Genomic DNA, 8,404 nt, shown 5'->3' with positions numbered 1-8,404 from the left:
GGGGGGATGGTCACGCCACAATCCCTTCTCCTCCATTCTCCTCTCGGGATCTTGGGCACGCACGCACACGCGCCAGGCGTGAGTTTTAAGCCACCGGGTCCGGGACACGAACCGCGGTCGACCATGTGGGAGTCCAGCGACATAGCCATTATGCTAACTGCTGGTTCCCAATACCATGTTGTTTTGATTATCACAGCTTTGTAATATATTTTGGGGTCAGGTAGTGAGATTCCCCCACTACACTCTTCTCGTGCAGAATGGCTTTGGCAATATGGGGTCTTTTATGATTATAGACAAATTCTATGATTGTTCTTTTTAGATCTGTGAACAATGCCTCTTGTAATTCTATAAGAATTCATTAAATATGTAGATTAATTTGGGTAGGGTTGCCATTTTGATTATATTAATTCTGCCAATCCAGGAACATGGGATGTCCTTCCACTTTTTTGTGTCCTTATTGATTTCTTTTTTAAAGGTTTTCATAGTTTTCCTCATAGAGGTCTTTGATTTCCTTGGTTAGTTTTATTTCTAAGTATGTTATACTTTTTGTGGCTATGGTAAATGGAATTACTTTCTTCAGCTCTGTCTCTGTCTGCTTGTTGTTTTTATATAGAAATGCTATATATTTTTATAAGTTAATTTTGTATCTTGCCACTTTACTGTATGCATTTATTACTTTGAGAAGTTTTTTCATGGATACTATTGGGTCTTCTATGTATACAATCATGTCATCTGCAAATAGGGATAATTTGAGTTCTTCTTTCGCTATTGGAATGCTTTTTATTTCATTCTCTTGTCTGATTGCATTGGCTAGGACTTCCAGTACTATATTGAATAGAAGTGGAGAAAGTGGGCAGCCTTGTCTTGTACCAGTTTTTAGTGGAAAATCATTCAGCTTTCCCCCATTCAGTATAATGTTAGTTATAGCTTTTTCATAGATGGCTTCTATTATGCTATAAATGATCCTTCTATGCCAATTTTAATGAGAGTTTTAATCATGAAAGTTTGTTGTATTTTGTGAAATGCTTTTTGTTTTTGCATTGATTGAAATGATCATATATTTTTTATCTTCTTTCTGTTAATATGGTGTATCACATTTATGGTTTTGCGTATGTTGAACCACCCTTGCATCCCTGGAATAAAGCTATCTGGTTGTGATGAATAACGTCTTTTATATGCTGTTGAATACGGTTAGCAAGTATATTGTTGAGAATTTTTGCATATATATTCATCAGGGATATAGGTCTGTAGTTTTCCTTTTTTGTCGTATCCTTATCTGTTTTGGGAATGAGGGTTATGGAGGCTTCATAGAATGAGTTTGGAAGGGTTCCTTCCTTTTGGATCTCTAGAACAGTGTGAGTAGAATGGGGGTTACCTCTTCTTTTTTTATTTTTATTATCATCATAATCTTCTTTGTATTACATTGGGTTACATATAATTTTACAGTGTATTACATTGCTTTTTGAAAAGGGAATGCCATGCATGTCAGTCAATACAGAAACATTAATCTCCCCACTTCATCATTCAATATCTTTTCTGTTTTTTCCAATCATTATTATTATTATGGGGTTACCTCTTCTTTAAAAGTTTTGTAAAATTTGGCAGTGAAGCCATCGGGGCCTGGACTTTTCTTTGTTGGGAGGTTATTTATTACTGATTCAATCTCATTGCTTGTTATAGGTCATTCAGGCTTTCAATATCCTCCTGAGTCAATCTTGGTAGATTATATGTGTCCAGGAATTTGTCCATCTCATCCAGGTTTTCTTCTTCATTGGCATATAGTTGATCATAGTATACTGTAATAATGTTTTGCATTTCTGTTATGTCTGTTGTAATGTTGCTTGATTCATTGTGAATTTGATTTATCTGGTTTCTTTCTCTCTTCTTAATTAGTCTACTAATATGGTGTATCAATCTTGTTTATCTTTTCAAAGAACCAGCTTTTGCCTTCATTTATTTTCTGGATAATTTGCTTGTTTTCTATTTTTTTTATTTCTGCTTGAAGCTTTATTATTTCTTTTCTCCTGACTTTTTTTTTTGGATTTTGTTTGTTTGTTTGTTTTTTCAATTCTGTGAGGCATGACGTTAGGCTGTCCTTTTGCCACCTTTCCATCTTTTTCTCTTGAGCACTAATTGTTATGAACTTCCCTCTTATGACTGCTTTTGCATTATCCCATAAATTACAGAAACTTGTGTACTATCATTTGTTTCCATGACTCTTTTTGATTTCAATCTTAGTCTCTTCAGTAGTCATTCAGAAGAAAGTTATTTAGTTTCCATGTATTTGTGTATTTTCAAGGGTTTTTACTGAGATTAATATCAAGTTTAATTCCATCACTATAGTAGAAGATGCTGCAGAAGGGATATAGTTTCTGTGCCTTTCAATCTGTAAAGGTTTATTTTGTGTCCTGTCATGTGGTCAGTCTTCCAGAACGTGCCATGTGGGGCTGAGAAAAATGTATATTTTGTGTTTTTTGGGTGGAAAGTTCTATAGATGTCTATCAAGTCCATCTGATTTATGATATCATTTAGGTCCTGAATCTCTGCTTATTTTTTGTCTCATTGACCTGCCAAATGGAGATAATGGGGTGTTGAGATCTCCAACAATTATTATGTTACAGTCTCTCTCTCTCTTCTTTTATATCTCACAGTCTTTCCTTTACATATTTGGTGCTCCTGAGTTCAGTACATAGATATTTATAAGCGTTATATCTTCTTCGTGAATTAGCCCTTTTACTACAATATAATGCCCTTATTTGTCTGAAATCAGTATAACGACTCCCACTCTTTTTTGGTTTCCACTGGCATGGAATGCCTTTTTTCAGCCCTTCACTTTTACTCTATGTATGTCTTTATCCATGAGATGATTTTCTTGTAGGTGGAAGATGGAGGGTTTCTGACTTTTTAATCTGTTCATCCAGTCTGTGTCTCTTGATCAGAGAATTTAATCCATTAACATTCAACATTATTATCGATATTTCCAGACTTGTCCCTACCATTAAGTTGGCCATATTCTTGGTTGTTTTTGTTCTCTTATTGCTGTCTGTCTTTAGTTTCCTTGGTATAGTACTCATTTCAGAATTTTTTGAAGAGCTGGTCTGGAGTTGGTAAATTCTATCGGTTTTGTTTATCCGAGAATGTTTTTATTTTCTTTTGCTGTATGAAGGATAATCTTGCTGGGTGTAGTATTCTTGGTTGACATTATTTTTCATTTAACACTTTGAATATATTTCCCCATTCTTCCCTTGCTTGCATTGTATCTGATGAGAGGCCCAGTGTTAGCCTGATGGGATAGCCTTTGTAAGTGATTTGACATTCTGACTGGGTTTAGGTGGCATCTCATTGTGATTGATTTGCATCTCCTATATGATGAGGGATGTTGAGCATTTTTTAAAATACGCTTTTTGGTTCTTCGTATATCTTTCTTGGAGAGTTGTCTGTTCAGCTCATTTGCCCATCTTTTAATTGGGTTGATTTGTGTGTGTGTGTGTGTGTGTGTGTGTGTGGCGGGGGCTAAACTGGTTGAGATCCCTGCATATTTTGGTTATCAGTCCCTTATCTGAAGGAGAGTTTGCAATACATTCTCCCATTCCAAGACTTGTCTTCTAACTTCTTACAATTTAAAAGTGTGGCCTTTCTTTCAAAGGCTAATCTATAAAAGGTACATAAAAAATAAAAGAGAGGGGCCAGCAGACGGCATAATGGTTAGGGTGCTGGACTCCTACATGGCCAACCATGGTTCAATTCTGGGACCTGACAACTTGAAACTCATGCCAGATGCATGTGCATGTGTACCTAAGATCCCAAGAGGAGAACAGAGGAGAAGGAATTGCAGTATGGCCATTACCCTGGGGAGTGATTTATAGTTTTCTGTCTCTGTCTCTCTCTGTCTCTCCAGTGAGCACACATGCCCTACATTAAAGAAAAAATCCCTTTAAAAACGAAGAAAAAGAAAGGAATAAAAGCAAAAATATAAAATATAACCTGTAACTGAGGGGGAAAAGCTATTTAGAAAGAAGAATCATGTGGGGACCAGAGGCGATATGGTGGTTAAGGCACTGGACACTCCCACATGGCTGACTGCTATTCGAGTCTTGGACCTGGTGGCTTCCTTTTTCCCTTTCCCTCTGTGTGTGTGTGTGTGTGTGTGTGTGTGTGTGTCTGGTCAAATTAAAATAAATGAAGGAATAAATAAGATCAAAATAAATAATTCTTTAAAAATAAAGAAGGATCAGAAATGATCAAAACCCACTTTCACAAGATATGCTGCGAGACAACAATATTTGACTTATAGAATTCACGCTGTATCTGTGAAAAAACCTACTTTGCAGAATTGTCCATTCTGGCAGAGTTCTTGATGATTTGGCAGAAAGCGTATTACTAAAAAATTATTTATTTTAACTTGGGATAAAAATAACAAACCATTCTGGCAAGAGCTAAAAACAGGGCATGAGACTCAAAAGAGGAAATTCTATTTTTCCCTAGATACTTACCCAGGAGCAAAAGCCAGAAAAGAAGAAAAGAAAAAAAAATGAAGAGAAAAAAACTTAATTTTTAAAAGATAATTATTTTATTCAATTTTATTTATTATTATTTTAAAATTTGATCCAAAAGAGACAGAGAAAGAGGGAAAAATGAGAAAGCAAGCCACCAGGTCCAGGGCTTGAACTGGAGTCGTCCATTTGGGAGTTTAGCACCCTAACCACCATGCCACCTACCAGTCCCTACTTTAGCCTTTTTAAAGACATTAACTACATACAAAGTTCTAAATGCAAAAGTCAGATTCTAAAATTTCAATTCCTCAGAACTGCTAGAAGTAAAATCTTTCACTTTCAAATTGGAAAGAGTATTCTATAATCCACTTCTACTGTCTTGTAACTCAAGGCATTTAAGAATGGAAAGTACAAACATTAGGTGACATTTATCAGTTCACGTTGGTAATTAGGAAGAGGAGCCAAAATTCTGAACTTTTCGATTGTCTATCAATGCATAATAGACTGCTTCCTGGGCTGCCAGGTGGTGGGTGGTTAGGGTGCTATACTCCCCCATGGCCAACCGCAGTTTGAGTCCCACACCAGGTGGTTTATTTTCTCATCCCTCACCCCAAGTCTGTCTTCCTCTGGTCAAATTTAAAAATAAATAAATAATAAATAAATCCTTTTTTCTGAGATAGATTTTTGCTATAGCACAAATGTACTCATTGAAGAGACAGAGAGGGACAGAGAGACAAAAAGCGAGAAATCACCACCCCCTACCCTTCCCTGCTGGGGGATGGCCACACCACAATCCCTACTCTTCCATTCTCCTCTTGAGATTTTTGGGTATGCGCTCACATGCACCAGGAATTGAGTTTTAAGCTGCTGGGTCTGGGACTTGAACTATAATTGACTACATAAGAGTCTAGCAATGTATATATTATGCCATCTGCTGGTCTCTTAAATAAATAATTCTGGGGAAAAAAATAGACCACTGCCAAAAACAATGTCTTAAAAGACAACTATTCATTTGCTCATGCTTCAGCAATTTGGTTTGAGATCAGCTGGGCATTTTTTCTTCCAGTCTTGCCTAGTGTTTCTTATGCAAGTTCTGTAAGGGCTTGATCGGGACTGTAACATCCAAGATGACTTTCTTTCATCCTATTTTTTGTAGTCTAGGAAGATACTCTGGGACCCTTTTCTACGTACCTGAAGTGGTGCAATGGGGCAGGAGGGCTGGTGCATGGGAGGTAAAAGAATTTACCAGAGACAAAAATCTGAACACTAGCTGAAGTGAGGTATATTAGAACTTGGGCAAGAGTGCCCAGGAGAGACCAGGTGAGAATATCTAGGGTGAGACCTGAGCAAGTTCACAGGCTTCCTCCTTTTGGTGGGGATGATCACCTTTTTAATTTAATTTAATTTAATTTAATTTAATTTAATCTAATTTAATTTTATTTTTTAGGTTTTTGCTATAGGGCATGTGCACCCACTGGAGAGAGACAGAGAAAGAGAAAGTGAGAAATCACTTCCCTGTGGGAAAGGGAGGATGACCAGGCCTATACCCCTTCTCCTCCATTCTCGTCTCAGGACTTTGGCACACATGCACACATACCTGGCATGATTTTCAAGCTGCTGAGTTTAGGATTTGAACCATGGTTAGCCATGTTGGAATCCAACTTCATAACCACCATACCACCTGCTGGCCTCCTTATATGGCAATATTAAAGAACACCAACAGATTCAGCCAATGGTGTGGTGGTTAAGGAGACTGGATCTCACATGTCTGACTGCGTTTTGAGTCCTGGGCCCAGCAGTTTGAGAAACATGCATGTGTACTCATGTGTACTCAAAACCCTAAGAGGAGAATGGGGGAGAAGAAACTGTGATGTGGTCATACCTCCAGAAAGTTCTTTCTCTCTCTCACAAACACAGTCACCTTCGAACAAATTTTTAAAAAAAGAGCACTAACAAAATTCTTTGGTAAGCCCATGCCTTCAATCTATAGCCTTTGTTAGATAGCCCTCTTTTGAGCCTGTTTGGCAAATTCTTATCAAAATGAATGCCTCTGAGCAATATATTCTGGACCTAGAATCAGAATGTAGTGTGACTGAACACTAGATCGTAACACAGTTTTGTCCTGCCAGTAGTGCTACCTCTTGCTGTCACAGAGATTATTCAGTGGGATTTGAATCCTCATATTTAGGGTGACCAAAAGAAGGAAAGTGTGAAAAGAATGCAAGAGGGTACTTTTAAAGCTTCTTTCTAATTTTTACTCAGTATCTCTGCCAGATAATTACTAACCCTTGTGTCAAGAAAAAGAAGGCTCTATCCCTTAAATCTCCCCAAGCCCGAGCAAGAGAATTTAATTATTCATTGTCTTACACTAGATGTTTATTCATCCACAAAATGAGAACAGTGGCTTCCACTCAGTTACCTTGTAGGGTAGCTCTGGGCTGACAGGAAAAAATTTCAGTGTAAATAAAAGGTACTATTACATAGGTGTATACTTTCTTTTATCCTAGAACTATGCTTGTAGAAACACAAACCTAAGGTGGAAAAAAAAAAAAAAAAGAATCCTCCTTAAAACAAATGTATAAAATTACCTGCTCTGCCCAACTGCATATTTCACATAAAGGCCAAACTGGAGTGTGTGAAGCAAGAGCTGGACAGGAAATTCATACAATTGGAATGTGAGTTCTTCACAGGGTCTTTGGCATAACTGCCTACCAGGGAGTGCCCTAACGGGAGGTACCATTGTCAAAGTTCCAACCAAAGTTGGAATCTGCCTGTGGTGAACAAAAACACTGGATACAACCAGGTTGTGAAGTCCACTCTGGTTTGGTTAACGCTGGGAATTTTGAGCTCAGTAGATGAGCTAGACACAGGCCAGGTGCCAAGTGAGTATCACTACTTTACAAGGAGCTTTTAAATCTGGGGACTTGTGAGGGAACAGCAGTTAGCGTAATGGCTATGTCGTTGGACTCCCATGTAGTCGACTGTGGTTTGCGTCCCAGGCCCGGTGGCTTAAAACTCACGCCCGGCACGTGTGCATGTGTGCCCAAGCTCCCAAGAGGAGAATGGAGGAGAAGGGATTGTGGTGTGGCCATCCCCCCAGGGGGGGATTTCTTGCTTTCTATCTCTCTGTCTCTCTCTGTCTGTCTGGCGAGTGCATGGGTCCTACAGCAAAAAAACCTCTCCAAAACAAAGCAAAACATTAAAAAAAAAAATCTGGGGACTTGTGAGCAGGGAGTCCTGCATTTTAAAGGAAATTGGGGGAAGAGTGCCATAATCCCAGGAAGGCACATTGCTGGATTCTGGATACAATTTTATGCTAATGAGGATGTGGGCAAATGCCATAACCTTGACTTTTTTATCTATTACAAAAGTGGCTGGTGGTAGACTTGTGTTTGCTGAAGCTCATGGGTCTAGGGACAATTCTCTTTTTTCAAAATGGCTCATAGAAACTGTGCCTTTAGAATATAGCAACATAGGCTAATAAAAGCACATTTCTTCACATGGAGCTGGGATGATTGCAGCTCAGTGTTGTCATGCTAATTAGTTGACACTAATCAAAAGCCTACATTTGCAGCTATGTAGAACTTTAATAGTACGGAAAAGTAAATGTTAAGATATGGTTGTAGGCTGACTGTGGTGCGGTGGTAAAGCATTGCTCAAGAGAAGTTGGATCCCATGTGGTGACCACAGTTCAAATTCCTGGACTGGTCAGCCGGAAACACATCGAGCACCTGTGTGAATGTCTAAAAATCTAATGAACTGATAGACTGGAGGAAGGAGATGGCAGCATGACTAGACCTTGTGGAGATGCTCAACTCTCTCATTTTCTCTATCTCTGATGTGTTTGCACATGCTCTATCATGATTAAAGAAAAACAGGAATATAAAATGCATATTCAGTTGGTGACACTC

The sequence above is a fragment of the Tupaia chinensis genome, unplaced genomic scaffold, assembly GCF_000334495.1.
Source record: "Tupaia chinensis unplaced genomic scaffold, TupChi_1.0 Scaffold000550_1, whole genome shotgun sequence".
NCBI lineage: Eukaryota > Metazoa > Chordata > Mammalia > Scandentia > Tupaiidae > Tupaia > Tupaia belangeri.
Note: the sequence above shows the minus strand (reverse complement) of the source record.